This window comes from Berghia stephanieae, chromosome 11 (assembly GCF_034508935.2).
Source record: "Berghia stephanieae isolate SIO BIC M18660-M18661 chromosome 11, UCSD_Bste_1.3, whole genome shotgun sequence".
Taxonomy (NCBI): Eukaryota; Metazoa; Mollusca; class Gastropoda; order Nudibranchia; family Aeolidiidae; genus Berghia; species Berghia stephanieae.
Genome location: NC_088370.1, coordinates 24,613,502 through 24,634,281, shown reverse-complemented (window position 1 = coordinate 24,634,281; position 20,780 = coordinate 24,613,502).

The window sequence follows — 20,780 nt, the reverse complement described above, 5'->3', positions numbered from 1 at the left end:
CATAATGACTAGTGGGCAAAGGGTTAAAGCTTCCAAACAATCCCAATCGTCGTCTATCTCTAACGGGACCCGTTGGCGCAAACTCAGTAATATCATATCAGCGACAATAAAAAGGAAGAAAATGGGATAGTAAAATGTTCTAGAATTACAATTAAAGCACCCAAGAATAGGGGAATTGGTTCAAATAGGAAACAGATGTAAATTCCAAGAGCACACTATTTAATGTACTTAATTTGAAATCACCTAAAAGTATCATCCAGACAAAATCACATGATCCCACTAAGAGGAATACACTCAAATGTTTACAAATCATTATATACATATTCAAACCAACAAATGTTACAGTACATCATGTAGATAGATGATTTACTTGGGATAAAATACCATCTGTCAAAAACCATACATTTGACTGTTTCCCTTTCAGCCAAGGATTCTGGCAAGAGCCAGGACAAAACGTAGAAATCTCATTCCAAGCCAAAGACAGAGCAACTCAGAAAACAGATAATATATGGGGATAGAATCTTCTGAATATTCCTTTAATGTCCACCTTGACTCATGAAGATTTTGACATTAATAAAACATTAAGTTGAAAATATAGCAGTGATCTAGAATCTCTGTAAATAAATCAAAGGTGGGTGCAGAAGTACTTTCCCGTGGTAAATTATTCCAATCGGTGATGGTTCTAGTAAAGTGAGAATTTTAAGAAGACACGGCAAGTGACCTCCTGCCCACAATGGGATATCAAAATATCCCACCCAGTGTCATAGAGTGTCTTGATCTGCGAGTAAGTAATTAGCAGAAAGTACGGATATTCGTAAAGACACGGATGATAGTTAGCACACCAACCTGGTCCAGTGTTTAACCCCCCCCCCCCCCCCCTTCAACGCAACATAAGTTTTTTTATTCTCAAATGACCTCTAGCACTTTTGATATTCCTTGTGATCATTTACATAAAATTGAAAAAAAAATTAGTTCCCTTTTTTTTTCATCCCATTTGGGGAAATTTGTCTTTAGGGTTTATTCCAATGGAAGACCGGAATAACCCAGGCGTCAGCTGCAGTGAGCATAGATAATACAGGACTAGATACGACAACAGGTAGGAAAACACCATCAAAAGTGGCTAGTGAGAGGTCGAGAGCCGCCATTTTCTTTTTTTATGCAACCAGGGACGCTGTGCGATTTTATCTCTATATGAATGACTTTGACTGAGCTCGATTAACCTTGATTTGTGGACGGAAAATAGAAAAAAAGGCCAGGTTTATCATGATAAACCAAATTAGACATATTAAACTACACTTTTATTTGTACATTTTAGACTTGGCTCCAATGATCGGGTTTATATTAATAACTCTAAAAAATATTATGAATAATTTATAACTCCCTTATTTGTGGGGCGATTTTGTCATTCGAGGTATCAATTTTATTGTAATAAAGAGATAGGAATTTCAGAGTTATTTTTTCTGATACGAATTTATTACTTTGTAATTTTAGCACTAAGAAAAGTAGTTGGTAAATAAATTTGGTACACCTCTTTGATCTACCGCCACCGCCCATTCGTGTAGAATTGTGAATCAAGCGTCTCAAAGTCTTCGACCAATCACAGGCTATCCATAGAGACAGAGGCGTGGGGCCATCGGATCGAATGGTGCCAGGCACCGTACCAATCTTTTAAAAATAATTAACAGCATAATTTAATTAAAAATAAAACTGAGAAATTTTAACTCCACTGTCTTTCGCCAACTCGCCAACAACATACTGCCTTTTTAGTCTCCACTCTATTCAAGATTCTGAATCACGCACTGCGCCGACTCGTGTGTTGGTGACATCACTGCGCGAAGTAGTGACTAAATCAAACACCGTGGTGCAAAGCAATCCAAGCTCCAGTTAATGCGCTATCCTTAAGTATCGCTACAGCTGATTGAGCGAGAGACTGGGTCGAATTATACTATCTTCAAATAGCGGAAAACCCCTCGACTTGTGCCAGGATCTGAGAGCTCCACCGTTGGACGAGGGGATGCGCCAAATTAGGGTAACTTCGGCCATCCAAAATATTACATTAACTGTCAAAAACACTGATCATTGTCAAGTTTATTTGTAAGCAGCAAAGAAAGACAACATAAAACTTAAAAATATGACATATCAACCCCCCCCCCCTTCTTTTTCACGATTATCGATTATCGAATAAAGTAATTCTTTGCAACGAAGCATTGTGGACGAATTTACCAACATTTTTCTTGCTTGTAGTGCCGAGTTGATGGTTACGTGTGTATGAGTGTTTATTTGTGTGTGTGTGTGTGTGTGTGTGTGTGGTGTTGTGTGGTGTGTTGTGGTGTGTATTTGTGTGAGTCAGAGAAAGAAAGCGAAGTTGTCAACAGTTATACTTTGGTGTGTTTTTAGATTTTTTAAGTACTTAAGTGGAGTGATTTTTTCTTTGTGATGCTTTAAGATCTGAATCTACCTTTTATTTGTGCAATCATTAATCGTAGTCCACTGATTTCCATTATTTGAGATATACTTTGAAGTTTTGTTTTGTTAAACAATGAATTGCAATGAATCAAGTTGACTCTTTACTTCACCGACCGTTTGGGAGATTGACACTAGATGACAAATTAGAAATAAAAAGACTAGTTCCTCACCAACCAACTGATTTTGAATTAACACAGGTGTGGAAATCTCGAAAACGCTCTTTTTCAGTGACATGGTATGACAGGCATGAATGGCTCACAGTTAGTTTAGAAAAAAAAAAACGTTTCTTTTGTTTTTATTGTCTACTTTTTACAGATACAACAAACACTGACAAATCATGAACATCTATAGGCTATAGTGACCTTAACCATTCCATCGTAATTCTTAACCTCCTGAACGTTGTTTTAGCACCCTTAAAAGAGTGAAAAATTTCTTGCGAAATTCAATGAAACACAGAGCGGTTAAATTTGTTAATGATTCTGTCAATTCACAAAGCTGAAATAGATGCCATTCCAAATTTCAAAAAATACATTATAAAAAGATTTGCAGAGATGAAACATCGCCGTGCAGATTTTCTTTACAAGTACTAAAAGTAAGTAATTTCTGTCATAGGTTTTTTTTTTCTCTTTTGATTTACATTTATCACATATTGATTGCATTATCGACCAAAACCAATCCTTTAAATGGTGGACAAAGAATAATTACAAAGACATTTTCATACGGGACTTGTATCTCAGTGTTGTGGCTTGATGTTTTCATGAATTATTTGTTTTTGTGAGTTTTGTCCACTCGTAGAAACCATCGACCCTCCCCCCACCCTTCCAAAAAAGAGAGTTTTTAACATGTGCTCTCTCCTCTTAACCGTGTTCACTGTTTTAGAATTTTTTTTCTTCTTCTAATCATGGCACCACCATACGCCGTCAATACGCCACGCCGCTGCATAGAGAATACAGGACTAGAGGGGACAACAGGTAGGAAAACGTCATCAATAGTGGCTCGTGAGAGGTCGAGCGCCGCCATTTTCTTTTATATGAAACCAGGGACGCTGTGCGATTTAATCGAATGTCTTTGACTGAGCTCGATTAACCTTGATTTGTGGACGGAAAATAGAAAAAAAAGGCCCGGTTTATGATGATAAACCAAATTAGACATATTAAATTACACTTTTACTTGTACATTTAGACTTGGCTCCAATGATCGGGTTTATATTAATAACTTAAAAAAAATATTATGAATAATTTATAACTCCCTTATTTGTGGGGCGATTTTGTCATTCGTGGTATCAATTTTATTGTAATAAAGAGATAGGAACTTAAGAGTTATTTTTTCTGACGCGAAATTATTACTTTGTAATTTTAGCACGAAGAAAAGTAGTTGGTAAATAAATTTGGTACACTTCTTTGATATGCCGCCACCGTACATTCGTGTAGAATTATGAATCTCACCGTCGATGTATTACGCTATTGTTACGCAAGGAAGGAATATAACACCTTTTTGAGTAGGCCTAAAAGCTAAAATATAAAAATAAAATTCTGAGGAATTTTAAAGTCACATAGTTGAAATCAGCTTGAAAAAAAGAAGAACATTGGTCTTTATTTCAGAAAAATCGGTTGAAAACCAACTGTTTTACGAATAAATTTGATTTTAAAAATTGCTTTTGTTTATTTTAGCTTTTTTTTAGCAACTTTTTTATTTATCGGCCGATTTTCTTGATTTTTATATCATTCTTTATATCTCAATGAGACGAGATCAGTGATATACTTTGTTTCAAATGTAACTAGAACATAGTTTGGCTTTTTTACCTATCAACCGTGCCTGGATAATATATTCAGCAACGCGGTGATTGTGACACAACTATGCCATGAGCGTCTTCCAGTGTTTCAACGATGATTCAGTTAATTTTGACGGCTGTTGACACGTGAGCTGTCAGAACGACCAATCGTTGAAGGGTCAAGATTCTCAATAGTTCTTCGATCAAAAAACTTAAGAACTCACGAGAACAAAAGTTTGAAATTTGGCGATAGACGGACCAATGAAATCGCTTCTGGGCGGAGTTTAGCCATGAGTGACCGTAGAAAACGAAAAAGGCGACTGCAGACATCAAAGGGTAGGCTTATATCATCAATGGATGTCTACATGATTGACATGGCCATATAGGGAACTCATTATCTACTCCCCCATGATGAACACGAGAGGGTTAAATACGATGGCGACACTAAAAAGTGGCTGTTGTCTGGTCTGCTCCTAGTAGTCTGTGGCAGTGAGTGCTGCAAACTGGGATAGGTCGAGGTGACTTGCTCAAGACCACACAGCATGGTGAGTAGTCGAACTCTGTACCTTTCGGGTACGATGCAAAGGCCTTTCCGCTGAGCCATGCCAGCTCCACTTAGTTTCCTGAATCTAGCTATCCACGAGCGATAAAGAATTGAAAAATTGTGTATTAATCAGTGACAGACAAAGCAAGAAAGAACAATTCAAGAAAAAAAAAACATTAAAAAAAATCCAGACAAAGCAAGAAATAAGGGGTCGAGGCAGGCAACAGGCAGATATTTTGGGATTTTTTCCTCCCTGCTTTGTCTGGCACTGTTTCACACACTTTTTCAGATCTTTATCAGAGCATGCTCTCTAATTTGTCATTTTGAAACTTTCCGTGTCTAAACCCAGTCTAAATCTTACATAGAAGCTGGTACTGGATCCCTAACACATTAAAGTCATTTCAGCACTAGTAACAGGAAGAAAAGGGGATAGTAAAAAATATTTTTAGATTTACAATTAAGAGCAAAAGAGAAACAGTAAGACAAAGGGTAATGGTTCAAATAGTGAACGGATGCAGGTTCCAAGAGCTGTTTTGTTTGTTTTTGAGGGTTTTACGGCGTGTAGTGTATTGTAGATTGCTAATGATAATTTGTTAAGTAGAAAACGTCAATAATAGTCAGCCATTTTGGAATCGAAGTGATTCTTTTTATAGAGCAGTAAAGTTAGGTGCCCCAAACGTAAACAATAACAAGTTGCTAGTGATTTCCGTTAGGGACCGGAATAATTTACGCACAATATAGGTCTCCCAATTTTGTAGTTTGAGTTGTAGGCAATACACTTTCAGTATTGAAAATATGTTTACATAAAATCTAACAGTTGCAGAAATAATAATATAAGGCTAAATTATTATGAAAATCAGGCTCCGAATAATTCTCGTTTTGTTCACACCAGCGCAATAATTTGCTCTGGTCTAAAAATAGATAGACTGTAACTTTTGATAAATTTTAGAAAATTTTACCTTTTGTTCCATAAAATATCCATATCTAGACATTATTTGATGCATGATCGAGTATTTATGAATATGTGTTTCTTTTGCCACCTAACAGCCAAATTTTAAAGGTTATTTTTTTCTATTATTTACATTGGAACGTGAGCTGTCAAGACAGGAACATGTGGTTTGCCACGTGCTTCTCGACCTTTGTTTACGTTTGGGGCACCTAACTTTACTGCTCTATTCTTGAAATAACGTAATCGAATACTGATATTTGGGTACTCAGGTATCCCACAATCTCCCCCTTAAAAAAAAATTAGATGATGTAAAAAAAAAAATGAGCTATTATACTTTCGCTCGTTTTGGTTTACATAATAGTTCATTCATTCTTACATTTGTTTTATACAGCTTAAATGATTAATTAAGTAAATGAGAAAAAAAAAATAATGTTTGCATACGAGGGAAAAAAAAACATTATCTCATATATCAATGATGAGTAAGAAAAAGTGTTTCTTCTGTGTAGTACTAAACTAGTTGAAGTGGTCAACAGTTCATAATGATAAAAGAAAACACAGTAATGGACTCTAATAGTCTTAACTAGTGTCTACTTCGTGCGGCTGTGTAGATGCAAAGTGTTTTTATGTTTGTGGTCGCAACGTCACAAATATTTCTTCCAATATTATAGTCGAAGCTTAAGGCTTATAAATGGCCCTGCCTACAGTGTGAATTTGTTTGGTTTTCTCACGTTGCGACCACTTCTCGTAGTGTAAGGTGCACTTGTAGTGTTGTGATTGTTTTGAGATTGCGTTCTCTGTGACATGTTGTCAGAGAGACTTAGAGAATTTGGGAATTCTCTATGTGGTGAGGGCGGGACCTCGACCTGTGACCGCGTAGAATTTGGATCTCGGTCATTCGCTGGGGTTGTTTGAACCATGGTTGGTATCTCTGTCGTTCTGAAGTTTGGGACGATGTCCAATAGTGGTGCCGGTGCTGGTTTGCTTGTGATTGCAGGGGCGTTTGTGTGAACAATTTGGTCGGAGTGTCGTCTCCATATGGCTCCGGGAGCTGTTTTGACTTCAAAGGTGCGTGTTCCCGTTTGGGCATGTATTACGCCGTGTTGCCATCGTTGGTGTCCGCGGTAGTCTCGGACCAGGACGTTGTCTCCGTTGTCGAAGTTCCTGGTGTTGGCAGAAGAGTGAGTACGAAGCTGACGGTCTTGACATGAAGATACTCTTGTATGAATGCTTGGTCGAATGATGTCTAGGTGAGTTCGCAGATGTCTGCCAAACATAAGTGATGCTGGGCTCTCGTTTGTTGTGGTGTGTGGTGCATTCCTATAAGCAAACAGGAATCTTGCCAGTTTGGTATGGATGGTACCCTTCTCATCTTTTGAAGCTTTCATAGCTTGTTTGAAAGTTTGGACCATTCGCTCAGCCAGCCCGTTGGTTGCTGGGTGGTAGGGTGTGCTAAGGGTGTGCTTGATTCCATTGACCTTTGTGAAGGATTTGAATTCATTGGATGTGAACTGCACACCGTTGTCAGATACGAGCTGTTCAGGTAAACCAAATCTTGCAAAAAGATTGCTCAATATATTGATTGTTGAAATGGATGTGGCGTTGGATGTCGGTATTATTTCGGCCCATTTGGAATGGGCGTCGACGACCACTAGAAACATTAATCCCATGAATGGTCCCGCGAAGTCTATTTGAATTCTTTGCCATGGCTTGTCGGGCCAGTGCCATGGGTGAAGAGGAGCTTTCGGTGGATCAGGTTGAACTGAAGCACAACCAGGGCACCCTTTTGTAGTTGCCTCGATTTGTTTGTCAATAGCAGGCCACCAGAAGTATCCCCTAGCCAAGTTTTTCATTTTGACTATACCAATGTGTCCTTCATGAAGAACACTTAAGATTTTTGCATGCAGTTTTTGTGGAGGGATGAGTCTATATCCCCAAAAGAGACAGTTTTGTTGCACTGACAGTTCGTTTTGTTTGTTGAAGTAAGGTTTCAGTTCTTCGTTGACTGTGTTTGGCCATCTGTCAGTTTGGACGTAATGTATGACTTGTGACAGTGTTTTGTCGTGGCGTGATTCTTTGGCAACGTTTGCTGCGTTGACTGTTAAGGACTCTATTACTTCTGTATAGAATAGTTCATCTGCTGAATCGGCCTCTTGACTTGAGTTTGTGGTGGGTAAAGGCAATCGTGAAAATCCGTCTGCATTAGCGTTTGACTTGGAGTTCCTGTATTCGATTGAGTAGTCGAAGGCTGAAAGGAAAATTGCATATCTCTGTTGTCTGGCTGCAGACATTGCAGGGACTGGTTTTGTGGGCGAGAAGATGTATTTGAGTGGCTGATGGTCAGTGATTAGTGTAAAGTGCCTGCCACATACATAATTGAAGAACTTTTTAACACCCCATGTGATAGCTAGAGCTTCTCTGTCTAGTTGGGAGTAATTCTGTTCTGCCTTATTGAGGGTTCTTGAGGCGTATGCAATAGGTCTTTCGTCGCCTTCTGGTGTGGTGTGCGAGAGAACGCAGCCGATGCCGTATGGTGAAGCGTCACAGGCGAGTCGCAATGGTCGATCGGGGTCGTAGCGCATGAGGACTTTGTCCGAAGCGATCATTGTTTTTATTTGAATGAAAGCATGATCAGCTTCAGTTGACCATTCAAATTTTGTGTTATCCTGTAGAAGATTGTACAGTGGCTTCGCAATTTGAGCTACATTTTCCAGCCACTTGTGGTAATAATTTACAAGCCCGAGGAATGATCTGAGTTGTGTTTTGTTTGTTGGCTGTGGTGCGTCGATGATGGCCTTGACCTTGTTTTCGGTTTTGTGCAAGCCATTTTTGGTTATTTTGACACCGCAAAAGATAACTTCGTCTTGGAAGAATTGGCATTTTTCAAGATTGACCTTCAGTCCATACTCTTGAAGTCTAGCTAGGACTAGTAGCAGATTTTGCCAGTGTTCATCGTTTGTTTTCCCTGTGACTATCATGTCATCTTGGTTGCATTGAACTCCGGGTGTTCCCTGGAGGATTGTGTCTATTGTCTTTTGCCAAATTGCTGGTGACGAAGAAATACCAAACGCTAAACGGTTGAAGGAATACAGTCCTTTTGACGTGTTGATTGTTGTTACTTTTTGTGACGCGCTGTCTAAAGGGAGCTGAAGGTATGCTTGTCTCAGATCAATTTTAGAGAATGTTTGACCTTGTTCCAAAGTAGCTAACATGTCTTCCATTTTTGGCATTGTGTATTGCTCTGTGTTAAGTGCTGGGTTGACTGTTACCTTGAAGTCACCACATATTCTCACTGTTCCATTGCTTTTCAATACGGGTACGATGGGTGTGGCCCAATCCGAGGTTGCAATTTTTGTGATTATCCCTTGTTCTTCTAAGTTGTCTAGTTCTTTCTCAACTTTTTGTTTTAAGGCGTACGGCACTGGTCTGGCTTTGTGGAATTTGGGAAGGGCTCCCTCTTTTAGATGAAGTGTTGCCTCTATTCCTTTTATTTTTCCAATTCCATCTGAAAATATATCTTGAAACTGAGCTTTCAATTTTTCTGTATTGAATCTATCTTTAGGTGTCGTCATCTGATGTATGCTCTGCCAGTTCAGTTTTATAGCGGCCAACCAGTTTCTTCCCAAAATAGGATTGCTGCCTTTGTCAAGTATAAGGAGTGGAAGTATTTTCTTCTGATTGTTGAGTTCTACATGAACTGAAATTTTTCCCAGTGGAATAATGGTTTCACCTGTGTATGTTTTCAGACGAACAGCTGTCTTTTCCAAATTTGGGAAGGTTTTGAATGTTTTTGTGAAGTCCCTCTTCGTCATCACTGAAACAGCAGATCCTGTGTCAACTTCCATTTTTGTAGGAATATTATTGATTTGCAAGTCTACCTTTATTTTTGGTGTGTTTCCTTCCATGTGAAACATTTCCAGTGTAAAATTATCTTCGGAAACATTGTCTTCATCTAGCTCGTGAACTTGTCGGGATTGTGAGGTTCTGTCTCCTCCTCTCCTCTGTTGTTGGCTGCTCTTCCTGGCCTGACACACTCTCTGAATGTGTCCTTGTTTGTTGCATGACTTACACACTGCATCACGGAGGTAGCAGTCGGCTCTCCTGTGGTTATTTTTCCCACATGATTGGCACGGTGGGTATGTTTGTGAGTTATGTCTTCTGTTAGTAGGTAAAGGCTGATTTGTTTTTATAATGTTGAGATCAGCTGTTGATTTGCCGGATGTTGTTGTGTGGATTTCCGCTGCATCTCGCTGGGCAGTTTCCATTGCAAGTGCCAAAGCTGTTGCAGATTCTAAAGTGAGATTTGGCTCTTGCAAGAGTCTCTTTTGTATGGTTTCATCGCGTATTCCGCAAACAAATCTGTCACGCAGAGACATTTTTAAATTGTCTCCGAATTTGCAGTGTTCAGCCAACCGTTTTATGGATGCTAAAAAATCAGGAAGAGATTCGTCCATCGCTTGACTGCGTTTATGAAACTTGAATCTTTCAACTATCTCAAGTGGAGGGGGGGCAGTAATGGTTGGACAGCAGTTTGCAAAGTTCTTCGTAACTTTTACTAAAGGGAAGGTCGGGTGACGTCAAACATCGTAGTGTGTTGTACGTTTTAGCCCCGATGGATGATAGCAGAGTTGCTGTTTGTTTCTGTTCGGTAATGTCGTTTGCAACAAAAAACGCATCCAGTCTTTCTTTATAGTTTGTGAAGGACTCTAGTCCTTCGTTGAAGGTGTCGGGTCTTGGCATGTTGGTATGTACACGTACAAGACTGGAGAATGCAAGCTCAATAGTTGGTAGTAGTCTGTCAATAGATTATAGTTTTATGGCTTGGTAGAATGAAAATACATGTAAACGTTATTGCACTTATCTGGGTTCTAAATGCTCGTCGCCATTTGTAGTGTATTGTAGATTGCTAATGATAATTTGTTAAGTAGAAAACGTCAATAATAGTCAGCCATTTTGGAATCGAAGTGATTCTTTTTATTCTTGAAATAACGTAATCGAATACTGATATTTGGGTACTCAGGTATCCCACACGGCGCATGCAACACATTTAGGTCATAACAGCGCCAGTAAAAATGAAGAAAATGGGATAGTGAAAAGTTCTAGAATTACAATTAAAGCACCCAAGAATAAGGGAGACAAATGGGAATTGGTTCAAATAGGAAACAGATGTAAGGAAAATGATTTAGATTCCAAGAGCACACTATCTCAGTGTACTTAGTTTGAGATCACTAAATTTCTCATCCAGACACAAGTACAGGCCCCCGCCAAGAGGAAGACAATCAATTGTTTACAAATCATACATAATATGTAAAAGGAAAAATAATACCGTGCATATCAGAGATGCTTTGCAAGGGAAAAAAATATCATCTCCCAAAACTCTAACTATACATTTGACTGTTTCCCTCTCAGCTAGGGTATCCGGCCAGTGCCAGGACAAAGCCAAGTAATCTCATCCCAAGACAAAGACAAAGCATGTTGGAAAAGAGATACAAGGGGGATAGAAATAGAAGACACAGTAAGTGCCTCCCTGCCCACTATGGGAGGTAAGGAATTCCACCCAGATAGGGGGATAGAAGACACAGTAATTGCATCTCTGCCCAGGGTTCCAAGAGCAATCACTGATTATCATCCTGGCACAAGCACAGAATCCCGCCATGAAATGCATACAAAGTACAATCTTATATTCAAAATTAATAATTATAATAGTGCATACATAAAAAAAAAGATGATTTACAAGGAAATAATATCATGTCGAATAAAAAAAAAATACTATGCACTTGACTGTATTCCTCCTAGCTAGGGATCCCCACCAGGACCAGGAAAAAAACCCCGAGCAATCTAATTTCTAATTTAGATTCTAAATCCAGAGAAAAGACAGGGAGCAACATGGAAAGGTTAAACAGATATAGAGAATAGAAGACACAGCAAAAGAACCTCTTTGCATGAGAGGTTAGGGGACTCCAGCCAGGGTCTAGACAAAACAAAATTGTCTTATCCCTGATAATTCGAGAACCCCACAATAAACAAAAATGAATATAACAGCTTCTAAAATAGAACCAAAAAAAAAAACAAAAACAAAAAACAACAAACACGGAACGTTTTGGCCTCAAAACCCTTATTCAGTTAAATTAAAAACGCAGATCGGCTACAGAGAAATAGTCAGTTCATCCTTTCTCTATAAAAATCTTGGAATCTTTTATCCGGAGAGGACGAACTGAATACATATTTCTCTGTCGTTGATCTGCCTTTTTAAAAAATTTTTTTTAGTAATCTACCCTTTAATTTTTTTGTTGTTGTTGTTAGCTGAACATGGGTTTTGAGCCCGAAACGTCCGGTTTTTGGTATTTTGTTCTTTTTTTTTTTTTTGAAGCTGTTATTTTCATTTTTGTTCATTACTCTTTACAGTTCACAGCTTCAAGCTGATTTTATTAGTATCACTTTAAAAAGAAACAACAATACATGTATTTGAAGGATAGTAGACGACGAACAGTCAGCACTATCTGCTCATCTTTTAATAGAAAATTGCACATACCAGAGGTAAAAATTAAGAAAGACCATACACAATTAATTTACAGCATCCATACTACAATTAACAGCTAAAAATTTCAAATGACTGAAAGGGAAGTAAATTGTTTAAAAAACGTGCGCTTTTATATATCCACTAAACGTGCTCAAAGTGCCTTACAAAGGTTCCTGACCAACAGCAATGCGTAAAATGTAAAAGGATATGTGCCGGCTGTTAGGCAATATTACATTTTTTCCAGACAATGCTGTCAACGACCAGGTACTCATTCTACAACTTGAGAATGTGAGGATATAGCCTTTCCCAAGGACTCAAATAGCGAGATTTGAACCAAGGACCTTCCGATCAGAAAGCGAGTGTCATATCACAAGACCACATAGCTGCACAAATACCTGAAAAGCAAATGCACAATTAAAAACATGTTATCCATTAAAAGATAAGTCGACACTAAAAGGTATAAATAAGGTATAAAATGTAACTTTCTGATCACTTCCCACTAAGCATAGAATAACAAAAATGAATCAACAACTCCTTTTTGATATGTAAGCTTTCATATTGCACAATTTCCATTGACTGTGCTGATGGTTGTGCCCCAAGCCAGCTGCAACACTGATGACGAAGGACCAGACATGCTGCCTAAAAGTAAAAGGTTCGGGTAATACAATCTCCTTTCCATGGGGGCCGTGCTTTTACAGGACAGGTACTCGTTTAACACCAGAGTATGGTGAGAAAATATGAGTTAGGAGCCTTTCCCAAGAACAGATCCTTGCCTGACCCAAATGCGACTCGAACCTTCTACTTGCAGGATGCTATAAGTGTCATACACTAGACCACAAAGTTGAATATTATTATGTGATTCAAGGTCCCAAATCTTGAACATTTTTTCAAGACCCCTTACCCGCCTATCAATCGGGTTTTTTTTAAAGGGTTGTATGGTGCTTGTGACACATTTAGGTCATATCAGCGCCAGTAAAAAGGAAGAAATGGGAGAGTAAAAAAGTTCTAGAATAACAATTAAAGCACCAAAGAAAAAGTTAGACAAAGGGGAATTGGATCAAATGTAGATTCCAAGAGCATTCTATATTCTATCAGTGTACTTTGTTTGAGATCACCTAAAAGTCTCATCCAGACACAAGCACAGGTCCGCATGCGCACTAAGAGGAATACACTCAAATAAATGTTTTACAAATTATTATACCTATGTAAAACAAACAAACAAAAAAAACCCAAACAAAACAATACAGTGCATAACAAAGATGATTTACAAGTCAAAAAAAAAAATCATCTCCCAACCAAAACTCTAAACTACACTCCAGCACGGTTCCTTGAACTCCTCGGGGCATGCCAAAAAGGTCAGGGGAAGCATACCTTGCTATAACGACTTGATGGGAGTGGGGCAATGAGGTTCGGCAGTGTAGACTTTGCTTTTGGGAAACATTTTTATACATCTCTATTTGAAATGACTTACTACACACTGAAACAAAACTGTCCATAGTTTTGATCAAACTGACCACAATACAAATATTAAGTACCTACTCCCATGTCATGTAAAACTTACCCACAGAGACAAATACAAAATTATTTATCACATGATTTTCTACAATTGTTCGGCAAATTAAAAAACAAAAATGTAAGTACAGTTAATACATAGATCAGTTAGAATAAATAACTAAAGAGTCTAAAAGTATAAATTGGTTCAAAATTACCAATGACAGGGAGCTCCATAACTTAAAATATGAATATGATAATGAATAGGTTTTTAATTACATTTTTGATTGATTATGATGTAAATGATAATAATATCAGGGAATTTTGAGTTTGTTTTGTTTGTTGTTAGGGGTTTTACTTTTACGGCGCTTGTGACAAATTTAGGTCATTTCAGCGCCGGTAAAAATGAAAAAAATAGGATTGTCAAAAAATTATAGATTTACAATTAAAAGCACATAAGAAAAGTAAGACAAAGGGGAATTGGTTCAAATAGGGAACAGGGATAGATTCCAAGAGCACACTATCACTATCATTGTGCATAGTTTGAGATCACCTATAACTATAAGTAAAAGTACCATCCACACAATAGCACAGGACCCCACTAAGAAGAGTAACATGTTAGATGCTTCCATTATATATTCAAAACAACAAATATGACAATGCATAACAGAGAGATGATTTACAAGGGAAAACAAAATATCTCCCAAAACTATAACTATGCATTTGACTGTTTCCCTCCCAGCAAACGACCCGAGCCAGGGCCAAGACAAGACCAAGTAATCTCATTCCACGACAAAGACAAAAAGCAAGTTAGAAATCAGATATAAGGATATAGAAGAAGACATAGTGTAAGTGACCTCCCTATCCAATGTGGGAGGTCGGGAACCCCAGCCAGTCCAAGACAAAGACAAAAAGCAAGTTGGAAATCAGATAAAGTGATATAGAAGAAGACATAGTGTAAGTGACCTCCCTGCCCACTGTGGGAGGTCAGGAACGCCACCCAGAATGTTTGAGCTGAACCTTTTTTTCTTCTTTTCACAGGGTTTTTAACCAGTAAACTGTCGTACTCTGGAAAGACATGAATTTAAAAAATTGGCCAGAGAACTCGTCCTTCAAATATCGATTGATTGTAAGTGATCCTCATCTTGGCAAAAACTATCAAACCTGGGACATCGCGAGGTCTTCCTTCGTCCCTGGTTTGAGATTTGCCAAGATGAGGGTAATTTAAATCGATCAGTATTTGAAAGACGATTTTCTGGATACATTTTAAAATTTAAAACATTAGTTCTATACGTTAAAGGCCTTTACCATAACCCCCTTACGATGATATGCTTTTGGTTGTGTTAAAGAAAAATAGATAAATATATAAATAAATAAATAAATACATTAATTAAATAATTACAGGCATACAAAAGGAATTGTCTACATTGACAAGATATCGTATATATAATCATTTATAAATAAAGACACAGCTTCACCAAATGGTCTCGTTTTGGGATGTTTTATGCTATCAACGACAACAATTAGATGTACAGTGGAATCTGCAAAAGTCAACACTGCTAAAGCCAACTTTTGCCTCAGTAAAAACTAGTGCCGCGCTGAAGACCGGTCTGGACCGCGGTCCGACGGTCTTTTAGCTGTGAACCGAAGACCGGTCCCAGAGGGGAAGACCGGCGGCGGTCCTCACTTCTTATCACCTTTCAACTAGTGCGGGGCGGTCCTTGCAAGGACCACGGTCCTACGGTCTCGCGCCATAGCCTACTACTTCCCCAGCGATTCGTTGCTTCGGTTGCCTATCTTCCACCAATCACCACCCATCCCACTTAATTAATCGCACCCACCCCCCTTTGCCATACATTAAACGACACAGACGACCATACAGGCAGACGACCACCAACCTCCACTCCGCAAACCGCCCTTTCGTGTGTGAGATGGGGGGAACAGGAGGCGCACGCCTTGGACGATTCCATTATACGGGGTAAATTTCATAATTTACTACACCATAATGATCGCAATGACAATGATCTATGGTGAAGGCATGACCCCTCTTCTCTAATGGGTTATTGTTTGAAATGTATGTGACTACAAAAGATGTGTGTGTTTGTGGGGTGTGTGTGTGTGTGTCGAACCTAGCAAGTAGCAAATCCGATTTTTTGTTTTCTTTTGTCCATCTCTTGTCACCACTCCTTTCTATCGCAGTGTTGTCATTTAAAATAATACAATAATATTAAAATTTCGTTTGGTGTTTTTACTAATCAAATAATATGAGTTTCATTAGTTTCTTCCTTCCAAAAAACCCAGTTATAACGTCTGAATTTTAAAAAAGTCCAATAGAATATTTGGGGACCCCGATAGCTCAGTTGATAGAGCACTCTCTTTATACGCAAAGGGCCAGAGATCGATCCCGGGTGCAGTCGATTTTTTTCTGAATCCCTGTCTACTCAGCAATGAATGGGTAGCTGAGTTTGTTAGATCTGGCGAAAAGTCACCATCGACCCCTCTTATCACCTCATCCACCCCCTCTTATTATAACTTCACGTCTCTCTCTTACTCTTCAATGCTCGCTGCCCTCTAATGTGTGTGTGTGTGTGGGGGGGGGGGGGGGGGGGAGGGGGGGGTAGGAGTTGCGTGTGTGTATCAACGCCACGAACAACTCGATCAACGCCTTGGGCGATGCCATTATCTCCGTTAATGGGGATAAATTTCAAATTTTATTAAATTATCGAAGTAACAATGAAGTACGGTGAGCAAATAAAGAAGGCATCACTCCTCTTCTCTAATTAGGTTACAATTTGAAATGAGTGTGACTACTCCGTGTGTTTTACTCCTGTAGACCACGGTTTTCATCGTGTAGCGGTCTTTAACGGTTCAAGAATGAACGATCCCACGGTCTCAAAGGTCAAACCGGTTCGAATTTCCAACAGTCTCTCAGGAATGTTCAATGTCGAAAAGGACCGGTCCTAGGACCGGTCCTTGCGGTCTTCATTTCCCAAGGACCGTAGGACCGTGGTCCTTAAGCTTGCCAAGGACCGCCCCGCACTAGTAAAAACCTCTAGTTCATCCCACATTTTCTACTATTCTTTATCTAAGTGTGTGTTCCATTGATATTGGAAAATAATAATAATAATAATAATAATAATAATAATAATAATAATAATAATAATAATAACAATAATACACTAATAATAATAATAATAATAATAATAATAATATTAATAATAATAACATATAATAATAATAATAATAATAATAATAATAATAATAATAATAATAATAATAATAATAATAATAATAATAATAATAATAATAATAATAATAATAATAATAATAATCTTTTCTTAGAAAAATATAGCATTGTGGAGAACATTGTGCTTATTTGAGTCAATAAAAAAATTGTACGGCGCACAACTCTACTGAAAGATTTGAAAATTAGAAATGTATTTTTTACAGACAGATAAACAGATAACTTGATTTCCTTTTACAATTTAAAGTCAGTTTCAAAGTTCGTTAAGTCAAACAGATATCATAAAAAAATCTACCGACGACACTAACACTCAAAATCAACCAATTTCTACACTGCAAAAAGTTGTCAGTTTGGCGTTTTTAAGCAAATCGTTGCATTCGAAATAATGTATTCATTTAATTAATTTCAGACCTACACTAAGTTTTCAACAGTTTCCATCTATTAATGACATCAAGTATTATTATTGCCCCTTTGATGCTTTCAATGTGAGATGGTTTCGGGTGGATAATACCCAGATTTAACTTATGGCCACACCCTCAACTCTATCTGTCCAGTAGTTCTTACTTCCGTTGTGTTGTTGATTTAGCGGTGATCCGTGTTGTTATGTAGTAGTGTGTTCTCAATGCGTGTATGTTTGTGTGTGTGTTGTGTGTGGTGTATAGTTAGTATGCGCTTGGCTAAGAAGTTCAGAACATTGGCAAAAACCAATAACAAAGACCTGAGTGACGTCAACTTCGAACAATCTATACAGGTGTGTGTGTGTGTGTTTTGGAATGTGGTTGCGTGGAAAAAAAAAGTACAGAAATTCCTGAGCGAGGAGGGGGGGGGGGGGGGGGGTTGTTTGCTAGGTACTGTCAGATTGGCATTTTTCAGCAAATCGTGGCATTCATACTGATATTATTAACTTGATCACATGAAGGTATTCGGATTTATAGAAATTTTAAACAAGTTTCACCGATTAACAACATCCACTAATATTACTGCTGCTATTACTGTCGTTTTTATGCCATCGATGTGATAACTATTGCCCTGGGAAATATTTTGTTAAACGTTGTCGGCAAACTGTCAATTGGTTCTATCTAGCTTCTAGCCCGAACAAACCAAAAGTAGACAGATTCGGGGACATGATATTTTTCGCGTCTGCTTCAGATTTTCATTTGACCTCACATAAGTTAAGTAAAGGGGAGACCTCACATAAGTTAAGTAAAGGGGAGACATTCCAAAAGCTCCTACATCCCCAGTATTTTTTCACCGTTGATCTTTTGTCCGGCGTTTATTTATTCAATTTGTCATCATATAGAAGCATTAAAAAAAACTCAAGAACAAACCTTGATAGATTTGTGAAAGTTTAAAATTTCCTAATTTGACCATTGTTTAAATTCTCGGCCGCCATTTTAATTTATGAAGTATTGAAGGTAGTGCAAGCAGTCCGAGGGTTTTTATTTCCTATTAGGGTTAGTCATAAGTCTTAGTAAAGGTGCTAGGGTGTTTATTTTCCTATTAGGGTTAGTTAAAGCACTAGGTTTTACTTTTTCTTGGGGTTAGTTGAGGGAATATTATTTAAGTTGTTTCCCTTTGTAGTAGCTTTCGGAAGGCCTCCCAAGTAAAGAGTGGTAAAGACTTGTGAATTATTGATATTGATATCTACTGACTGATAAACTAAACTCATGCCGAGTCATGCATGTCAACGACGACAAGCACATCGTTTAAAATATGCATCTAATCGTAATCAAGCTAATCAAGAAAATGACTCAGGCAACATCGAATGAAAATAGTTCTTTCCCTGCGAAATTGCGGGCTTTTTACTAGTAATAATAATAATAATATAATAATAAATAATAATAATAATAATAATAATAATAATAATAATAATAATAATAATAATAATAATAAAATAAAATAATAATAATAATAATAATAATATAATAATAATAATAATAATAATAATAATAATAATAATAATAATAATATAATAATAATAATAATATAATCTTATTATATATTTGGCAAGTCAGATTTTTTGTTCCACTAAAGGCTCCAGATCTACCTAGCCAGTCGTCACCAAATTATGCATGGCTTTTACAATTGACCTGAAGATGGTTTTTGTCTACCTATGAGTTTGATTAAACAACGCCTTGATTTTATTTTAAAAAATCAATCATTTCATTCAAATTTCCATTGAAAACAGATGCCATCATTTTAGCACGTTGATTAAGGTTTAAACTTCTGGTAAACGAATATAAAAATTAGAATTGAGTACTTCTCATTATTTTTAATACAAACAATTTCTTAAAGTTCATATAAACCATTTTCTGTTCTAAAAGTTGGGAAATAATTCTACTTCACATGATCGAAATATTTAATATATTTGACCAGATAGTTTTTGATGATGACTATATCCGATTACAAACAATAACGCATGCCCTTACAGAGAGAATGTCAACATAGCACTGCTCACGCGTCTCTCTTATCAACTGAGGAAATCTATCACTTGGTGAATGAGATATCACTAATCATGTTTGAGAAGTCACTTAAAAATGTTATTATATAATACTTTTATAAAATAAAAATATAACCAATAAACGTCAGACTTTGGAGGGGCTCATCTACTACTATGAATGTTTTGAGACATATTTTGAATGAAAAAAAAATAAAAATCTCTGTTTGTTTGTTTTAAAGGGTTTTACGGCAATTGCAACTCATTAAGGTCATACCAGCGCCAGTTAAAGGAAGAAAATGGGATAGTAAAAAGTTCTAGAATTACAATTAAAGCACCCAAGAAAAGGTAAGACAAAGGGGAATTGGTTCAAATAAGAAACCGGTGTAGATTCCAAGAGCACACTATCAAAGTAATTAGTTTGAGATCACTAAAAGTCTCATCCAGACCCAATAACAGGTCCCCACTAAGAGGAACACACTCAAATGTTTTACAAAGCATATATGATATAAAGAAAACACAATACAGTGCATAACTGAGAGATGATTTACAAGGAAAAAAATATCATCTCCCAAAACTAACTATACATTCGACTGTTTCCCTTTCAGCCAGGGCATCTGGCTAGGACCAGGACAAAACCAAGTAATCTCATTCCAAGACAAAGACAGAAAGCAAGTTGGAAAACAAATATAGGGGAATAGAAGACGCAGTAAGTACCTCCCAGCCCGCTTTGGGAGGTAAGGGACCCCACCCAGAAAAAAATCTCAGTGCACAAGTAAATAGCGCAGTGGAGTTATCTTACAACGTTAAAAATGCAATTAGATCTATCTATAAATTAGACAATAGATAATGAATTCAGTTTTTCTTTTTTCATCAACACTTGAATTTTAAATTCTTTGTTGATCAACCTCTCACCCCTTCATTCAACGGGTATCTATGCTTGTAATAATAATAATAATAATAATAAATAATAATAATAATAATAATAATAATAATAATAATAATAATAATAATATAATAATAATAATAATAATAACAAAATAATAATAACAACAATAATAATAATAATAATAATAATAATAATAATAATAATAATAATAATAATAACAATAAAGTAATAACGATAATAAATGACACTTATCGATCATTTTTCCAAGACATCTGAAAGCGCTTTACAGCTAATGATACATTACAAACGCAAATAAAGTTAAACATTGACCATAGACAACTTTATTTACAAGCAGGTCTGATATCCGAACCCAATTATGGGCTTGATTTAACACATTGTTGTAATGGACGATACTTTGTGATGGCTCGAGAGTATTTCCATTACAACCATGAGCCCATAACAATTTGGGCTA